Genomic DNA, 8656 nt, shown 5'->3' on the forward strand with positions numbered 1-8656 from the left:
CAATATTCAGCTATTTCATTCCATAGTACCTAAGAAGGTAGGACTTTAAGCCCACCAACAGTGTAATTTCACACCTTACTAGACAGAGTACAATTTTACCTTTTCAATCCAAATTTACACTACAATGCACACTAAAGTCTAAGTGCAACAGTTCAGGTTCAAGAATAAAGGCTCTCACCAACCTTAAGTTAACTAAATGTCTTTTTCCCAAATTCAATCTATGTCTAGTGCAAAACACAGACAGGTCCACACATAAATGTATCACACAGGTTTTTAAACATATTCATCATAAAGTAAACAGAGAAGCAAGCAGGCCTGACTCTGAGAACATGGATCTTGGCCCAGGTGAATAACTTACCCCCTAAAACCTGGTTGATGGCAGTTTTTAATCCCTTTAATTATGACAAAAATGTGACAGACTCTTACCCTCTGTTTTAACTTAGCTTTAAACAGCATGAAATCTCAAGGATCCCCCAAAGGCATGACAAACTATCCTTGACCAATCCTAAGATCTCTGTGAATCCCACAGTCATGAGAACAAGGTTTAAGAGACAAGAAAGCCTCAGGGTCCTGAAAGAGAAACATGATAGGGTGAGGTCATCACCTCCCCATCCCTCTCCTGAGTCTTACTTTCAGTAAAAAAGGATCAAAGGCTCCACTGGTCACTACCTCCTGTTCATACTTAAGCTCACCTTTTACTCTACCAAGGCAACCCCAACTCCCTTACCTTATCCTCATACCTAATGACAATCACCAAGAACTTATGGTCAAGACTAGTTTGACACTGCCCTTAAACTGAATTTAATTTAAACACTTAGTTGACCACATAAGTTAACAACTTTTAATCAACTCAGTCTAGGGTCCCAACCATGCAAAACTATTTTGAATTCCTTTTTAGACATTAACACTTTGAGAAGGTTTAAACATTTGATCACTTTAAGCTTAAGTTCAGACTGAACACTAACCTTTAGACTCAAACAACTCCGTTTCACCAATTGACTAATCATTTTCAATAGTTGAGAGCACATCAGGACACAATTATCCTTTTAAAACTCCACTAGATCTCTTTTGAAAACTCAAACATGAATTAGACATGAAAAGGGAAGGGTCTGATAACATGAATGTTAGGACCGAACTCTGTTCAAATGAACAAACATGACACACAATCATCCTAGTGATATCCAGGTATTCTGATTCATTTTTTATGATTTTTACAACTTCATGGACCTACATTAGCTTCTAATGAACCATTGAGGAGCCTGTTACCCAATAATTGGACCTTAATCCCAACCTTCATTTTAAGCCTTCTATATCATATTCTACGGTGTTGTTATTTCAAATTACCTTTAATGTATAGCATACAACTACTCAAGGTTATTTTTGACTAATCCAAACATATTCAAGCAGACTTGGGTAGGCTTAGACCCATACAAATGCAAACAAACCCCTTTTTGACCTTACTCTAATGCCTTAAACATATCAAAGGGTCCTATAAGTATGCCCAGATTCCTTAAGCCTTATTTCAGTCTAATCATGATCCCTTATTTTATCCCTATCATAACTCATGTTATCTAATTGACAGAGACAATGCATACAGACCAATGAAAGCAAATTGAAGCATCAAATTTGACATATTCTCATCCAAGAAAGAGCAACTGCCTTAAATGATTCAAAACAGATCATCACAGTATTTTAGCATTCTCGTACATTGAAATATGATCAATACCGATTTAAAGGTTCACTAAATTACTATTATGACTCATGTAATCCTGTTCTTGCCATGTTTAAGGTTTGCAACCAAAACACGAAACTTCAACATCCAATAAAGTATGCAACCATCTCTTCACCAATATCTATAGAAACTACATCACTACATATTTTAGTCTCATACATTCAGTCCATACTAGCAACTAGTTATGATGATTAAGCAAGTACTAAAAAAAAGTAATCTCTATTTACACATAATCTAATAAACCTTGACCATCACTTAAACAACATATTGTCACTTAATCGATCCAAACCCTTCAACCCTCAACCAATGGAAATCAAGCAAATGAACACAATACCAAAAAAATCAGACAAAACAATCAATTTTGATTAAGTAAATTTAAAGAAAAGCAAAAAGGAAAAAGGTTTCATTACTGATTTTGGCAAGATTTGGGTAAAAACAACCTCAACATTAATTTCTTACACGAAAATAACGCTGCAAAGCTGCGCATCTTACACATGCACTGTCATTTTTCCATTTTTAGGATGAGAGAGAAGGAATTTGCAGGCGGCGGCTAGGGTGTTTACGTGGAAGAGGAAGAGAGAGAAAGGGGAAGGGGGCGTTTGGTATGAAATGAGACGATTAAAGGGGTATTATTCCCTTTAGTCATCTGGGCTTATATTTTGGGCTGGGTCTCGGTCCATTTTTGGACCGGACTTGGTCCAATTCTTTAAAACAATAGGCTGGCCTTTTTCTTTTCTTTTCATGTATAAAGTGTATACATACGTATATACCTAATAGATATACGCCCATATAGAGCAAAGTAGGTAAATTAAATAAATGGACAAAAACTAAAATATTAATTATTAGTCATAATAATTCAATTACAAGCAAATTAGGACATAACTAACCCATATAAATAATTTAAAAGTGACTAACTGTGTTAATGGGCTTAAAATTGCGAATATGACATTAATTGATTCTGATCCAACTAATTATTTCAATTATGGCCAAATTTAGCCTTAATTGATTTTAATCTAGCTTGTTATTTCAATTATGGCCATATTTGGCCTAATTAGCAGGTTTTAAAAATTAAATTGCATTAATGAACTTAATAATTTAAGCCAATAAATTTGGTTATTTCAATTAAGGCCATTAAGAGGCTAATTTTACAAAAATGACCTGAATTTCCTTAAACCATAAATTGGTCAAATTGATTGTGGTCATAACAAAAATAATTAAATAATTTAAACATCAATTTGCAATAAGGACCACTTAATTGACTGATTAAAACATTTATAGATAAATTATAAATAATGTTTTGACAAATTACACAATTATGCAAAATTAAAGATTAAAGGGTAAAATGGTTAACTATTTAAATTACTCAAACTCCATGGATTAAAGTATTTGCTAATTTTGATTTTTGACAATGTAACAATTAAATAATGATTTTTTTTAAAATGCCCTTTTTTCTTTGATTAAATCTAACAAGCATCTCATAAATGTCATAAAAGTGCCAATTAATTCCTAAATAAATTTGTGATGTCATGAAAACCTTTCACCAATTTAATGGAGTAAAATATTGATCTGAACAACCTATAAAAATTATTTAAGCCCTTTAAGGTGCATAACTCATTTTATTTACTTTCCAAGGACTCTGAGTAATTAAAGTAAATTACGGGATGTCAAAACTTAGGTGTCAACATTTATTTAAAGTCTACTTCTTAAATTTCTGAGATACTAGTATTTTTTTTATAATTGATTTTTTCAAGCAATTATTTTTCAATTGATAAAATAGCTATTGCAGATGAGTGTACCTCCTCCCTTGGAAGAATCTCATATGTTAGACTACTTATTGAAATGGATATCACTGAACCACTATCAAAGCAGATAGTGATCCAGGATCCTGGGGGTACTTTGAAACAAACAATGATGTATGATTGGGAACCTGTATATTGCCCTACTTATTGTATGGTAGGACACAATTGCCCTGCTCAACAAAAAAAGGAGCAAAGGTTGAAGGAGATGCATGAACACAGAGTCCAGGAAAAACAACAAGGGAGGAACAAAGGAAAGCGTAAGCCAGAGCCACACAGGAGTGGAAGCCAAACTCTAACATTGCTGAAGATGATGCAGTAGTCAATAACATAGGGTTGAACTTGATGTTCAACGGGATCCTCTAAACACTGGATGTTTAGTGCCACCAACACAAGGGATGGAAGATAGCTAAAGGCAAGTCTGCTACAAAGAATACACAAGCTGATCCAAATGGCCCGACACAACTCAGAACAAAAAATGGTTTCAATAGCCTTGATCCTAGTCAGACTGGACATATAGGTGGCTATGAGGAGGGTCAGTGTAGTGACTCAAGGAGCATAGGGGGTATTCAGCCTACACTTCCAACTCCATGATGAATATAATAGCTTGGAATGTTAGGGGTTTGAATAAAGTGTATAAACACAATGAACTTAGATTGTTTATACTGGAGAATAAAGTAGGATTAATAGCAGTAACTGAAACGAAAGTCAGATAGGGGAAAACAACTCATATTGTTAAGAAAGTATCAGGAAGATGGCATTGGCGCAATAACTATGTTGATGACCCTCGAGGAAGGATATGGATCATGTAGAACGCATCTAGAGTAGACTTCCATCTCCTTGGCACACATAAACAAGTTGTGCATGGATCTGTCAAAATTCAACAGAGCAATATGGAATTCAATATCAATATAGTGTATGGCCTACATACAATGCCTGATAGGCAGGGTATGTGGTATAAGTTGAAGAGATTTACTGATGGTTGCACTGTACTTCGCTGGTGATGGGTGATTTCAATATTCTCATATAACTAGAGGGTAGATTAGTGAGGTCACCAGTACAAGAGGTAGAAATAAGAGACTTTAACAAATGTTTCCTTGACACCGATATCAGTGAGTTGAAGACAGTGGGCAGAGAATTCACATGGACAAATGAGCATACATTTAGTAGAATTTACAAAGCTCTAGTGAATGTTATCTGCCTTTTAAAGTGGACACATTTGGAATGCAAAATAATGAATCTTGGATTCTCTGATTATCGCCCATTGGGAATCAAGATTGAAACACACTGGTCCAAAACCATTTAGATTCTTCAACTACATGGCTGAGCATCTTTATATCTTGAAGACTATTGAGAGAAGTTTGACACCTGGTAGGAAGGAAAATTCAATGTTAGAGGTCTGACAAAAGATTAAAACACTAAAGAATGCCATGAGGAAGTCAAGAACTCAGGAATTCCAAGGTGTTCATACAAGGGTTCAACTCATTTGAGGCCAACTTCAAGACCTTCATGAGCAAATAAAGGGGAGCCATATAGAACCTAATATTGATCAGTTTAATGAGGAGAAAACATTAAAAGCATAATTGGAGAAGTTGGCTCGTTAAAAAGAGTATTACCAAACAGAAAGTGAGAGTGCATTAGCTTAAAAAAGGGACCTGTTTAAAGAACAAACAAGCCCAGAATCATATAGCAAGCCTAATATTTGATTTAGAAGTATTAATACAGGATGAGCAAGGCATAAAGAAGGATATTATATAATTTTATAAAACATTATTAGGGTCAGCAGCTAGGCAACTACCATTTGTTCAATCCCATATTATAAAAAATGGACCTGTTTTGAATAGAGAACAACAACTGCATTTGATAAAGGAGATTACAACTGCAGAGGTTTATGAGGCTCTAATGGGGAAAATGACCATAAGGCCCCGAGATGTGATGGTTTTAACGCATTATTCTACAAAAAGACATATCCCATTGTAGGAAATGAAATCACTAAGGTAGTAATAGAGTCTCTTGCAACTGGCACTATGAGTAAGGCTTTAAATTGCTCATCACCTTTATCCCAAAAGTTTAAAATCCATCTTTAGTGAGAAAGTACAGACCAATATCCTATTGTACCATATTAAATAAGATCATATCAAAGATCTTAACTAGTAGAATGCACAGAGCAATTGGTAGTTTAATTGATGCAAGTCAGGCAACATTTGTCTTAGCAAGAGTTATAATGGAAAATATACTACTAAGTCATGAAATGGTGAAAGGAAATGGAAAGAAAGGTGTCACGCCCCGAACCTGGGCCTAGACGTAACGCGACACTCGGTGCCTGACTGCATATGACCTAGCGAACCACATGGCTTGTTGAATCAACATGGTACATGTATTGATGTGGAATATAAGTTAAGATATAAATAGTCCAAATAGAACATATGACGTCATAATGATACTGAAAATACTATTTAAAACATAAGTGCAAAAAATTATCTGAAACATGATTGTGTAGCCCACAAGGCTAAACATGACTGAATACTGAACATGACATACTGACTAGTCTATGAAACATCTGAACATGAATCTGAATACTAAATTGTTTTACCAGGAAAAGGCCCCCGGTATACCTCTACTACCTAATATGACATGAAAATAAAATAACAATAACACCCCGAATGAAGTGGGGCTCACCAATCGCTAATATGAGAGAATCCTAGTGAGTCGATCCGTCGTCTTGTAAATCAATGCCTGCATTATAAAATGCAGGCCCCAGTAAAAGAGACATAAGTACACTGGAATTGTACTTGTATGTAATGTACTGAATGAAAGAATAGTAAGTAGGGTGCTTGGGGAATGGGCAACCCAAATTTATAACATGGATACATGAAGTAATACGAAACTAAAATTGTAACTGCAAGCTGTAGCTGAAACTATAATTGTAAGCTTAAACTGAAACATGGACATGATCATGATCTGGCATGATAAAGATATAACATGAGTAAATCATTTTAAGAGGGAGCGCCTTAGTATAATCGACAACATGAAATCACCACGTGAGTACGTAGAGTCTGGTACCTGGCCCGACCAGCAGAGCATTCCCATACCTTGCCGAGGTATGAGATATAAACATGACATGAAAGGATCCAATCAATAGTTGAAGGTATCATCCTAACTGGGCGGAGCGATCCTTACGTTGGCATACATAGTTTCAGGTGGTCTGCACCTTCTCGGTAAATCTATGTTACTCCAAAAAATACTGAATATGTAATAAACATGGTTTGTAAATTAAATAAATAGCTTTACATGAAAATCTGTATAAATATATGTATATAATTTTACATAAAAACATGTAAAAATTCATAGAATAGAACAATATGAGTTCATAACTGATATCTGAGAGCTCATGAAAAAGATAACGCAAGCATACATGGATTACAGACAGGTTCATGACAATCGTAAGGATATACATGAATAAAACTACTTGAAACATGATTGAGAATGACAATATATATATTTAATTAACTTGTATCTGAGGTATTTCATGAACTGAAGCATGATGCTTTAACTCTGAGGAGAAATAGGATTTCATGAATTATCGTGGCGTGGGGAAGAACAACAATGTTCTCACACGTAGATAGAAGCCCTACATACCTGTAAATGCTTCAATACAATGAATTATCTTGCTACTCTGATGAAGAACACCCAAACCCTATCTTTGAATTGTTGGAGAAGGATTACTTATTAATCCTATGTTTTTTGTTTAAGAATCATGTTAAGAATTATGTATGGTTAGAGAAGGATTTTTTGTTAATCCTAAGTTTTTGTTTAAGAATCGTGTTAGGAAAGTTTTTGTTTAAGAATCATGTTAGGAATTATGTATTTAGCACTAGGATTGTTTGGAAATCATAGATATGTTCTTACCTTGATGTGGGAGGTTGAGAGGAGAGAAAAATCGTCCTTTAAGGGTTTTCTATGAAGTTGGAATGTCTGATGAATGAAATATTGAGTTAAGTCTTGAATTTATAGCACGGGGAATTTGGATCACCTGGCTCACTGAGCGAGCTCCAAAGCGAGGGGTGACCTAACTATGAGCCTTACTCAGCGAGCTCTATAGCAAGTTCCTACCTCGCTTTGAGCTTCGCTCATCGAGATCACCTGGCCAAAATGGACTTAGTCAAATTTTTTTTCACTTTTGCACCCACTACCTCACTGATCGAGGGCTATGGCGAGCTCTTGTTTCACTTTGGGTGAGGTCCCCTGTCCATTTCATACTTAGCCAAAATTTTATGTTTTTTGACTTTGTCGACAACACTCAGTAAAATGGTCATAACTCCCAGCACAGAGCTCTAATTCGCCTTCACCTTATATGGATGGAAATATTTTTCAAAGAGCTACAACTTTCATGTCTTGAGTTTTCTCAAATTCCCAATGGATTGGCACAAAATCGAGCTTGAAGGCAGACCTATCGTAACTTAATCGATTATATCGAATCTTATGCGCCTCACTGTTTGCCTTGATTTCAAAACCACTATTTCCATCAAAGTTCATCTCGATGGGACTTCATATGTCTTAAATGTCACATTAATACCCATTTACATATTTACTCCTAACCTGAATTTACGAAGTGTTACATTATCTCCTATTTGGGATCATTCTTCCCCGAATGATGGTTCATGGTTAAGAACACGGCTGGACATGGCTTGAGTACATGAACGTGAGGAAACATGACATGGAACACGAGGAATAAAATGACATGATTACATGGAAACATGAACGTTGGGACATGAGACATGAGACATGAGTAATGGATACTTGAATGTGAAACATGAGGCGTGAACACACATGGAGCCATGAGATGGATACGAAAGGCATTTATCTTAGTTTCTTTTTTCTTGCTCCTTCACCAAGTGCAGATATCATCATTTAATGTCCTCTTCGGCTTCCCATATAGCCTCTTTAACTTTCTGACTTCTCCATAACACTTTTACTGAGGCCACTTCCTTAGTCCTCAGCTTGCGAACCTGGCGATCAAGAATAGCTACAGGGATCTCCTCATAGGTCAGGCCATTCTTAACCGTTATAGTTTCGGTAGGAACAACTAACAACGGTCTCTGTAATGACCCGTTTAGTCGTTATTGTG

This window comes from Lycium barbarum, chromosome 3 (assembly GCF_019175385.1).
Source record: "Lycium barbarum isolate Lr01 chromosome 3, ASM1917538v2, whole genome shotgun sequence".
NCBI classification, from domain to species: Eukaryota; Viridiplantae; Streptophyta; class Magnoliopsida; order Solanales; family Solanaceae; genus Lycium; species Lycium barbarum.